General features: G+C 46.4%; 2 long non-coding RNA genes across 2 annotated transcripts in view; both read left to right on the forward strand.

Annotated features, from left to right (window-relative positions):
• The window catches only part of LOC118353531 (uncharacterized), a 54,840-nt gene extending 51,727 nt beyond the window's left edge, over positions 1 to 3,113 (forward strand). Inside the window, exons 2-3 of the long non-coding RNA XR_007409585.1 lie at positions 1,530 to 1,666; positions 2,715 to 3,113. This is a non-coding gene — a long non-coding RNA (uncharacterized LOC118353531). The remainder of the gene's footprint in view (positions 1 to 1,529; positions 1,667 to 2,714) is intronic.
• A 1,016-nt stretch (positions 3,114 to 4,129) lies between these two features.
• The window catches only part of LOC125754770 (uncharacterized), a 147,611-nt gene continuing 139,906 nt past the window's right edge, over positions 4,130 to 11,834 (forward strand). The window contains exon 1 of the long non-coding RNA XR_007409586.1: positions 4,130 to 4,762. This is a non-coding gene — a long non-coding RNA (uncharacterized LOC125754770). The remainder of the gene's footprint in view (positions 4,763 to 11,834) is intronic.

Genomic DNA, 11,834 nt, shown 5'->3' on the forward strand with positions numbered 1-11,834 from the left:
AGGGAGAGGCAGGTTCCCTGCTAAACAGGGAGCCTTCCTTGGGACCTGGATTATGATCTGACTTAAGTCAGATCATAATAAAGCTTAACTGACTGAGCCACCAAGGTGCCACTATTTCTTTCTTTCCCTCTTTCTTTTTTTTTAAAATAATATATTCACTTTTTATTGGTGTTCAATTTGACAACATACAGAATAACACTCAGTGCGCATCCCATCAAGTGCCCCCCTCAGTGCCCGTCACCCATTCATACAGATCCCTGATCTCCTCCCCTTCCATCACCCCTAGTTTCCTAGAGTTAGGAGTCTTTATGTTCTGTCTCCCTTTCTGATATTTCCCACACATTTCTTCTCCCTTCCCCTATATTCCCTTTCACTATTATTTATATTCCCCAAGTGAATGAGAACATACAATGTTTGTCCTTCTCCGATTGACTTACTTCACTCAGCATAATACCTTCCAGTTACATCCACATTGAAGCAATGGTGGGTATTTGTCGTTTCTATTGGATGAGTAAGGCCCACCTTTTCTCTCCCTTCATCTTCTGAGTCTCCTATGATATGAATGTTATTGTTTTAATAAGTGGCTGAGTTCCCTAAATCTGCCTCTGTGGTCCATAACTTTCTTTGTTTTTAAGGCTTCCACTTGGGACTGCATCTCAGTTATACCACTTTTAACATTCGCCTGACTAAATTTTAGTTCTTTTATTTCTACAGTAAGGGATTCTTTAGTTTTCTTCTGTGCTCTTTTTTCAGCCCAGCTGCTATCTTTATAATCATTGTTTTAAACTGTATTTAGACATCATATATTTGTTTTGATGGACTTCCGGGCTGTGAATACTACCTCATGTTATTTTATGGAGGTGAATTTCTTGATCTCATTATATTTTCCAGAAAAGAAAGTAGGAAGAAAAAGAAAAACCAAGAAAAACAATAACAACTGCCCTCCCCCCAAAAAACCACTCGATTATTTTGGCCTCCTTGTAAAAAGATTCTAAATCCCAAAATAACAAACACAATTAATGTTCCATGAAAGTAAAAATAAGAAATTTATAAGGTACATACATAAAAAATAAAATAAGGCAATTAATAAAATAGAATCAAAGAAAATAAATGAAAATAAAGCACAAAATACAAAGGAAGCTAGACCCTACTTTCCAGGCAGCGCTGAAGCTCTGCAGCCTCTTGGGTCTGACAACTTGGTGGCAGCGAATGGTCTGTGTGGGGTCTGGGGATGGCCCATGGTGCTGATTGTCAGGTGCACATCTGCCTGGGAGATGCACCTGCGGGGTCAGAGGTGGGGTGGGCGTCAGCGCCTCTGGCCTCCAGCAGGTGGCGCAGTGGTGCTCCCTGAGATTGGCGCTGTTTGGCGTGATTTGGGAGGGGACACTGGGTCCTCTGGTTCTGGGGCTAAACATCCCACCCCCCAGTCTGCAAGGCCTCCACAGAAGAGCCCCCAAGCGCATCTCTCAGAACCCTGCTTTCACTTTGCCTGCGTCCGAAATGCTTTTGGTTTTGTTTTTTTATCTCAGACTGTTGTGCCCAAGATTGCGAATCCGAAAAACCATGGAGAAGCCCACACCGAAGCAAACACACGAGGGTTTATTTACAAGCTCGAGCTTGTGTCCAAGTATACCTGTCAGTGCGGAGCAGGGACTTCGACCCCAAGGTGAGTTTTTGCGTAGGTTTAAGGGCTTGTCTCGGGGACCTCCAGAAGGGCTAGAGCAATTCCTCAAGTTCTCTTTACATTTTGATATGGGGCATTCAAGGGCATTGAGCTCTATTCTCATTCTAATAGGGGCTTCCTGCCCTTGGCCTGGGCTCAGTTTTGATTGAATTGTGGGGCTTTCTAGGACATTAAGCTGTAAACAGAAAAGGTTCCACACCTGGAAGTCGGACGTCACACTCTCCCTATATGCTGAAGACGCGGTACTGGAAACAGGAAACCCGGGAGCTTCCACCAAAACCTGTTAGAACTAAGGAGTGAGTTCAGTAAAGTCAGGGACACAAACTGACCCTACAGAGCAGAGTAGCCTTGCTCAGTCCTGACAATGAGCACTCAGGAAGGAAAGGAAGGACGTGACTCCCTTCTCAGGAGCATCAAGGAGAATAAATAATGAGACTGAAACATAGGAGCACAAGACTTGTTCACTGAGCCATACAAGGCTCTGTTCTGGGAGGCCGTCCTGGGTTCGAGGGGTGAGAGCCTCATCTTGTGAAAATGTCCACAGTTCCTGAAGCCACCCTTAGTTTCAAAGTCATTCTTATCAAAATCATGGTGGCATATCTTAGAAATAGCAAAAAAAAAAAAAAAAAAAAAACCATAACATCAATCTGCCCCCACAAATGACCCCGGACAGCAAATCAGTACTGGAGGAGCAGGAGAGAGTGGGACGTAGCACTTTCCTATTTCAAACGATGTCACAGACACAAAGGATAAAGCAGTGTGGTTCTCTGGCCTCCAGCTGGCTCCGTTGGTTAAGCATCTGACTCCTGATCTCACCTCCGGTACTGATCTCAGGGGTCATGAGTTCTAGCCCTGGGCTGGGCCATGGACGGTGCGTGGAGGCAAACAAGTCCCATTGGGGGTGGTTCCGGCATAAGCTGAAGGAGCAAAACAGAGAGTCCAGAAGGAAATGTGCTCTGATACAACGGATATTTTTAACTTAATTTAATTTAAACCCAATTAATTAACGGATAGTGTATTATACTTTCAGAGGAAGAATCAGGGATTCACCAGTTGGAGATAACAGCAGTGCTCGTGACATCACGTGACCTCCTTCATGCAGGTCCCCTGTTAACCTCCCCGCCTCCAACGACCATCAGTTTGTTTCCTATCATTAAGAGTCTGTATTTCGGGGATCCCTGGGTGGCGCAGCGGTTTGGCGCCTGCCTTTGGCCCAGGGCGTGATCTTGGAGACCCGGGATCGAATCCCACATCGGGCTCCCGGTGTATGGAGCCTGCTTCTCCCTCTGCCTATGTCTCTGCCTCTCTCTCTTTCTCTCTCTGTGAATATAATAAATAAATAAGAACTAAAAAAAAAGAATCTGTATTTCCTGCAACTGTTTTCATCTTATTTGTTTTTCCTTCCCTTCACAGTTGTTATATGCTTTGCTTTTTATTCCACCTATGAATGACCCACACGGTCATTCTCTTTCCTGACTGACTTATTTCATTTAACATGATCCCTCTAGTTCTATCCACGTCATTGCAAATGGCAATATTTCCTTCTCTTTGATAGCTGAGTTCCATTCCTCTTTCTATGACCCTCATCTATCTCCCATCCTTTTTATCCATCATCTGCCACAGGGCACCGAGGCTCCTCCCACAGTATGGCTACTGTGGACCCGGCTGCTGTGTACATTGGGGTGCAGGTGTCCCAAGTCTCAGTGCATCTGTATCTTCGGAGTGAAATCAGGCCGTTCACCTGCTGTTCTCAGGATGTTACAAATAGAGTCGCCCTGCAGAGCCTCCACACTGTTTCCAGGGTGGCTGCACCAGCCCACAATCCCGCCCACAGTGGAAGAGGGTTGAGTGGGTTTTGCAGGACGTGGTAAAACTCTGGTCCACATTTAATTTCGTGTCCTGTGGGCTCCAATTCCTTGTCCTTAAGTATTTCTGGGGAAGCCAGGTGTTGGGCTCCGTTTCAGTGAGACGTTTCCAAAGCTAACAGGCCACAGCAGGAGCCTGGAAGGAGGCAGGTGCGGTCCCTGGAGCACCACTGCCTTCTGCACAGCCTCCTGCAGCGCCTGAGCGCCCTGCAGGGGCACCCGAGCCCAGGCCCCACCCAGTGGGCATGAATGTGCAGTAGGCCTCCTCTGCCTGCACTAACAGGAGCCAGCCTGTGCTGGGGAGGCCTGAGGAGGACGTGGGGACACGTCCACGCTGATGAGCCGCAGCTTCAGGAAATTGTGGGCTCGCATCCGTGCTGAAAGGAGACCCTGGGCCTCCTCAGGACCCACGGGGCGGCTTCAGGAAGATGTGGGCCCGCATCCAAGCTGACAGGAGCCCCTAGGCCACCTCAGGACATAAGATGAGGCTTCTGGAAGCTGCAGGCTGCATTAATGGTGGCAGGAGCCCCGGCCTCCTCAGAACCCTCGGTGATGCTTCGGGAGGACGTTGTGTCAGGATGCTGAATCCTTAGGACCCCTGGTGTTGACTTGGGGAAATATGGGATGCGTCCATGTGGACAGAAGACCTCAGGCTCGTCAGGGACTGTGGTGAGGCCTAAGAAAAATGTGGGTGCCGCATCCACACTGACAGGAGTCTCCAGCTTCCTCAGGACCCACTGTGAAGTTTTGAGAAGATTTGGGGCCACATCTATGCAGACAGGAGCCCCCAGTATCCTCAGGTATTATGGTGAGGCTTGAGGAAAATGTTAGGCCACCTCAACACTGACAGGACCCCCGGCCTCCTCAGGACATGCACTTTGGCTTCGGGAAATATGGGGCTGTGTCTATGCTGACAGGAGCCCACAGCTCCTCAGGACGTGTGGTGAGTTTTCTGGGTGACGTGTGGCCATGTCCAGGCTGACAGGAGCCCCGGGCCACCTGAGGACCTGCTGTGCGGCTTCCAGATGATGTGAGGCGTAGTCCACAGTGACAGGAGACCCAGCGTCCTCAGGACCCTCTGACTATGACTCAGGAACAATTGGGGCCACGTCCGCACTCACAGGAGCCCTGCTTCCTCAGGCCCCCCTGGAGGACTCTGGAGGCGTTGTTGGGGGTCACGTCCACATCAGAAGGGACTACTCAGAACCACAGGGTAAGTGAATGGGTAGAATGAATGGTAGGGTCAGGGAAGGGGAAGCAGTTGGTGGTTAGGCTTAGGTTAGATGTTAGGTGTTTGTGATTAAGCTTATGGTTATGGAATACAGGTTAGGGTGAGGGATAAGGGTAAGAGTCAGTGGTTAGGAGTTAGGATGGGGGTTAGGGATTAGGGAACGGGGTTAGAGTTAGTGACAGGATTTAGAGTTAGGTTTAGGGTTTAGGCTTTAGGGATTAGGACAGGAGGTTTGGAGGTGGGGTTAGGGTTATGGTTACAGTTAGGGTTGGGCTTAGGTTTGCATTTAGGGTTAGGGGTTAGGGTGTGAGTTAAGGTTAGGGGTAAGTGTTAGGGGTTAGGGTAAAAGTTAGGGCTAGGTTTAGGGTTAGGGCGAGGATTAGGTTTAGGATAGGTGTTAGGGCTAGGGTAGGGTTAGTGTTTAGTTAGGGATTAGGGTCAGGTCAGGGTCAGGTTATGGTTTTTTAAAAGGGTAAGAGATAGGTTTAGGGAGTGGTTTAGGAGTTAGTTTTAGGGTACAAGTTAGAGTACCATTTGGGGTATGAGATAGGATTAGTATTAGAGGGTTAGGGTACAGGTTAAGGTTAGGAATCGGATTTGAGTACATTAAGTTAAGGTTAGGGTTAGAGGTTAGGGTTAGATTTAAGGTAAGGGTCAGGGATAAGGGTTTCGAATAGGTTTAGGAGTTAGGGTGAGGGTTGGCAGGAAGGTTCACTGAATGTGTTTTGGTCTTGGGGTTTGTGTTTGGTTGTCGATTAATGATGGGTCTTGTTTAAGGGTTAGTTTAACATTAGGATTAAGTGTAGGTTTAGGGTTATGTCTGTGTATGGTTAGAGTTTGGGTCCTGGCATGTGCCGGCACTGGGACTCCTAGTATCTTGGTCCGTTGAGTTTTATGCACTCTATTTAGGTTTTGGGTTCAAAGATAGCCTGACTCCACCAAATTAGTGGCCTCCCCAGAGACTCAAAATCCAGGCTTCTGATGGGGTCAGAATAGACATGACAGGCTTCTTCCAAGCTGAGCTAAGGAGGGGATTTGTGGATCTAAATACTCTTTATTTGGATTTTTAGTTGCCTTTCTGATTTTTTCCCTAGTGCGCACATGTTTCATCAATACTACCAATTATTATTTTAAAGTTTTACTTGAATTCCTGTTTGTAAACACAGTATGATATAGTTTCAGGTTTACCACTTAGTGATTCAACACTTGGATACAATGCCTGGTACTGGTCACAGGTGCCCTCCACTGTCCCATCCCCTGATTCCCCATCCCCCCACCTTCCTCTGGTATTTATTAGTTTATTCTCTGTGGTTAAGAGTGGGTATCTTGGCTTGCTTCTCTCATCACCCCTGAGCCCCTTTGCCAGTTTGGTTTCTTAAAATTCACCTGTGAATGCAATTGTATGGTATTTGGTATCTGTCTTTCTCTGACTGAGTTCATTTAGCATAAATCCTTTCCACTCCTTCCACATCATTGTAAATGGCTTCATTTCATCCCTTCTGATGACCGAGTGATGTCGCAGTGTGTATATTTACCACATTGTCTCTGCCCGTTCATCTGCCGATGGACGTAGGGCTGTATTCACAGTTTGGCTGTTGTTGATAATGCTGCTAGAAACACTGGGCTGCGTGTCCCCCTCGAATCTACTAAAGTACTTTTGTGTCCTCAGGGTAAATACCTAGCTCTGCAAATTTGGAATCGTAGGTTAGCTCTATTTTTAACTTTTTTTAAAAATTTTTTTGATAGTCACAGAGAGAGAGGCAGAGACACAGGCAGAGGGAGAAGCAGGCTCCATGCACCGGGAGCCCAATGTGGGATTGGATCCCAGGTCTCTAGGATCATGCCCTGGGCCAAAGACAGGCACCAAACCACTGCACCACCCAGGGATCACCTATTTTTAACTACTAGAGGACCCTCCACACTGTTTTCCACAGTGGCTGCTTCTGTTCACATGCCCACCAGGAGTGTAAGGGAGCGACCCCTTCTCCATAGCCTCACTAAAACCTGTTTTTTCTTGTGTTGTTAATATTAGCCATTATGACGGCTGTCAGGTGAACTATCATTGTGGTTTTGATTTGCATTTCCTTGATTATGGGTGATGCATAGTGTCTTTCCTTGTGTCAGGTCGCCATCTGGCAGTCTTTCAGAGAGAAAGTCCATTCATTTTTCTGCCCAGCTCCAGTTGCATAATTTGTTTTTAGGATCTTGAGATTTATATTTGCTTTATGTGTTTTGCATACTAACTCTTTAGTGGATGTGTTGTTTACCAATATCTCCTTTCATTTTGTATGTTGCCTTTTAGCTTTGGTTGTTTCCTTCACTTTGTGGAAGCTTTTCAATTTGATAAAGTCCCAATAGGATTTTTTTTTTTTTTATTTTCCAATAGGATTTTTGCTTTTGATTCCCTCACCTCAGAGGCATATATAGAAAGAAAATCCGGTGGCCAATGTCAAAGACGCTGCTGCCTATCTTTTCTTCTTTGTATGGTTTCAGGTCTCACAGTTAGGTCTTTCATCCATTTTGAATTTATTTTTTATATATATGGTGTAAGAAAGTGGTCCAGTTTGATTCTTCTGCATGTGGCTGCCTGGTTTTCCCAACACCATTTGTTCTTATCCTGGGGTCAGGGTTAGGGTTTCTTGAAGAGACTGTCTTTGTGCCATTGGATATTCCTTCCTGCCTTGTTGTCCATTAATGGATCATAGAGTTACAGGTTTGTATCTTGTTTCGGCTTTCCATTCTGTTCTATTGATCTAAGCGTCTCCTGTTGGGAGATTCTTGATTGCCGATTCAATTTCTTTGCTGGTTATCTGTCTGTTCAAGTTTCTTATTTCTTCCTTTTTCATTTTTGCTATGTTATATATTTCCAGGAATTGATCTATTTCTTCCAGGTTCTAGGTTCCTGGCATATAATTTTTCATAATGTTCTCTTATAATCATTTGTATTTCTCTAGTGTTGGTTGTTATTTCTCTAATCTCATTTGTGATTTTATTTAGGTCCTTTCACATCTTTGTATTTGTTCTCTTTTTTAAAGATTTTATTTATGTATTCATGTGAGACACAGAGAGGCAGAGTTATAGGCAGAGGGAAAATGAGGCTCCATTTGGGGAGCCTGATGTGGAACTTGATCCCCCAAGACCCCGGAATCATGACCTGAGCCAAAGCAGATGCTCAACCACTGAGGCACCCAGGTGCCTTGCTGATTCAATTCCTTTGCTAGTTATGGGTCTGTTCACACTTTCTATTTCTTCCTATTTCAGTTCTGCTCATTTGCTCATTTCTAGGTATTTGTCCATTTCTTTCAGGTCTCCCAGTTTGTTTGCGTATAATCTTTCATAGTATTCCCTTAAAGTTGTCTTATTTTTCTGGTGTTGATTGTGATCTCTCTTCTCTCATTTGTGATTTTACTTATTTAGGTCTTTTCTCTTTTCTCGTTGATAAGGCTTGCTAGGGCTTGATCCATTTTATTAATTATTTTAAAGAAACAGCTCTCAGTTTTGTTTTTCCATTCTACTGTTTTGTTGTTCCTATATTGTTTATTTCTGCTCTCATTTTTATTTTTTCCCTTCTTCTGTAGGCTTTAGGCTATGTTTGCTATTTCTTTTTCAGATCCTTCAGGTGTAGGGTTACGAAGGGTATTGGAGACTTCTTGTTTCTTGAGGTAGGCCTGTATTGCTATGTACTTCCCTCTTAGGACTGCCTTTGGTACATCCCAGAGGTTTGGAGAAACATGTTTTCATTTTCGTTTGTTTTATATTTCCTCTTTGATTCCCTGGTTGCTCCATTCATTCTCTAGTAGGATGATCATAAACTCAACATATTTTTGGTCTGTCCAAATTTTTTCTTACTGTCGACTTCAAGTTTCATAGCGTTGTTTTCCAAAAATGTACAGGGTGTGATATCAATCTTCTTGTAACTGTTGTACCTGTTGAGAGCTGTTTTGTGGGCCTTGATATTATCTGTTCTGGAGAATGTCCCATGTGCTGTTGAAAGGAATGTGTATTCTGGTTTCGGATCGAATATTCTGACTATATCTGTTGAGTTCCTGTGGTCCAGTGTGTCAAGGCTATTGTTCACTTGTTAATTCTGCTAGACGATCGGTCCATTGCCATAAGTGGGTGTTGAAATCCCCTGTCAGTGTATTATTACCAGTGATTTCCTGTATGTTTGTTGTTAATTGGTTTCTATATTTAGATACTCCCATGTTGGCAGCATAAATATTTAGTTGTTTGATCTTGATAGAGTGTCTTTTTAATTACGAAATAATGTTCTTCTTCATCTCGTCTTACAGTATTTTTCTTCCTTTTTGAGATTTAAATATTTTATTTACTTTTTCATGAGAGATACATAGAGAAGCAGAGGCAGAAACATAGGCATAGCGAGAGGCATGCTCCCCTAAGGGAGTCCGATGTGTAGGACTCGATCCTGGGATCCCAGGATCACACCCTGAGCCGACGGCAGATGCTCAACCACTGAGCCACCAGGTGTCCCCCAGGGTTTGGTTTCAAATCTCGTTTGTCTGATATAAGTATGGGTCCTCCAGCTTTCGTTTGATATCCATTAGCGTGGTAGATGATTTTCCCTCCCCTATCAATCTGCTGGTGTGTATAGGTCTAAGGTGAGCATCTTGTAGGCAGCATACAGATGGATCTTGTTTTTTTAATAACGATTTTATTTATGAGAGAGAGAGAGAGAGGCCGAAAATTAGGGAGAGAGAGAAGCAGACTCCCCACCAGGAGCCCCATATGGGACTCGATCCCAGACTCCAGGATCACACCCTGAGTCAAAGGCAGATGCTCAACCCCTTGAGCCACCCATGCATCCCAGATCCTGTGTTTTAAGCCACTCTGATACCCTATATCTTTTGATTGGAGCATTTAGTCTATCAGCATTCAGAGTGATTATTCAAAGATATGAACTTTGTGCTTTTGTGTTACCGGAAGAGTTGGTGTTTCTGGTGACGTACTCTGGGCCTTTCTAGAGTTGTTGCTTTTGGTCTCTTTTTTTCCCCCACTAGAAGAGTCCCTCTTAAAATTCCTTACTGGACTGGTTAAGTGGTCATGAACTCCTTTATATTTTGCCTGTCTGGGAAAATCATTATCTCTCCTCTCCTCCTGAATGACACCCTTGTTGAAGCAAGAATTCATACAAATTGGACTCCAATAAAAGAAATTTAAAAACATAAAATAAATTTTTCGTCTTATGATTGAGGAAAATGGCATCTAGGAGGTAAACCAGAAGCTGAAAGAGCGGAGGACAGATTTCACCATCCGTAGCCTTCACAGGGACATGATGTCCTTTCCAAGGAGGGGCCTCCCTTCCGTAGGATGCTTCCTGCCCCTCTGTGCTCCTTGTTGGAACCCAGCAGGCACATCTCTGTGCCTCCAGCACCTCTGCAGTCATGGTTTATTGCGTCTTTCATGTATCCTATTGGGGACCACAGCGTCGTGTATGTAACCATCCTGCTGCTGTTAGACAACATTGGGTGGATTCCAACTTTTGTTGGTTGTGTGGTGTGTGTGTGTCTATCACATGTAGCTATCACGTGCAGCTATTGGATCCTCTGGCTGGGTCACCCAAATGCCGAAATGGATGGCACAACATCATTTCTGGTGCTGGCACTGGGCCACTAGCTAGGCTCTCATGGCAGACCAACGGCTCGTGCGTGCAGTGATTTTCCGCTGGAGGGCAAGCTGAGCTGGAAGGTCCCGCTTGGCCGTATTCCCATGTGCGGAAGTGGGTCTTGCCATGTGCTGGCTGCTTATCTTCGCCCTGATGCCTCTCCAGCAGGGAGCTAGACCTCGGGGCCATCCTGGCGGGAGCTCCTGAGGAGCCAGCTGCCCATGGGGGGAGCCCTGGGACTGCCTGTGTTTGAGAGTCTGGGTGGGGATGGGGCTGGGGTTCTTCGGTCCCCTGTGCTGCCTGGCCTTCAGGCTGAGCCCGATGCTCACCCAGCCCCTATTCACTAAGGCGAGGAGGGTGCCCTCCACATGCTGGTGTGAGAGATCTAGCACCACAAGGTGTGCACGCCGAGTACACCTTGTGAGGGTGGCCCACGTGCGTGAGCTGCAGTGTGGGACCCAGTAAATTTAACAAAAATCCCTTACCCCTGGACAAGCAGAGCAGGACTGATTCCATTTTGTGCTCCACCAGCCATCTCCCCTATGACCCCACGTGACCTGCTTATGGCTTAAGGCGCTGCCCCACCCGACTCAAGCCGCTGGGCACACCCTATTCTGAAATCGGGTCATCACAATGTAACCCTGCATTGTGCCACACAAAGCTGCGCACCAATTCTGACCAAAGTAATAGGACAGTTCAAGTCCATACTAAAAGGTAAAGTGTAATTCAATCAGTCACCTGCTTGTGGACAAACATGACTACGCATCTTTCAGCATTCCCATGTGCCACTGGCTCCTATAAAGCTGCTACACCTCTTAGTCTCGGGGTCCAAATCCCTACTCCTCTGTGTCTCGTACACTTGGACCCAAGCTCCAGCTTGTAAAGAAACCCTCGGGAGTTTGCATTGGTGTGGGCTCCTTGGTGGTTTATCGGATTAGCAATCTTGGGCACAACACAAGGGCCTGTTGTCCTGATATCCCTTCCAGGGCCACGCTACCACCCCGCAGGCCCTCTGTGCCCCAGGCACACAGGCACGGGGATACGGGGAGGGGAGGAAGTGCCCCGGAACCAGCCAGCCCTGGCCCCCTGGACAGAGAGAGCACAAACTACCCAGGTCTCTTCCACAGACACTGGTGCCCTGAGGCTCCCTGGCTGTCACTCTGTCCCAGCCCCTCCTGGCCTGCTGGGCACAGGCTGAGTCCCAGTAAAGTCTATTGTGCCTGACCCTGGAGTCTGGCAGCCCCTGGAAGGCATGTGAGGATGTCAGCTGGGTGTGACTGGCAGCGCCACTGTACGGGCTGTTTGGGGCATGGATGTAGCCCCTCCTCCTCTCTCGGGGTCTCTCCACGCCCTCTGCTCAGAGTTCTGGGATACACATAAATGGGCTGGCTGTGCATTTGCACCACAACACTTTATTGACGATCTACAGCA

Source organism: Canis lupus, unplaced genomic scaffold (assembly GCF_003254725.2).
Source record: "Canis lupus dingo isolate Sandy unplaced genomic scaffold, ASM325472v2 SANDYSCAFF114, whole genome shotgun sequence".
Classification (NCBI taxonomy): Eukaryota; Metazoa; Chordata; class Mammalia; order Carnivora; family Canidae; genus Canis; species Canis lupus.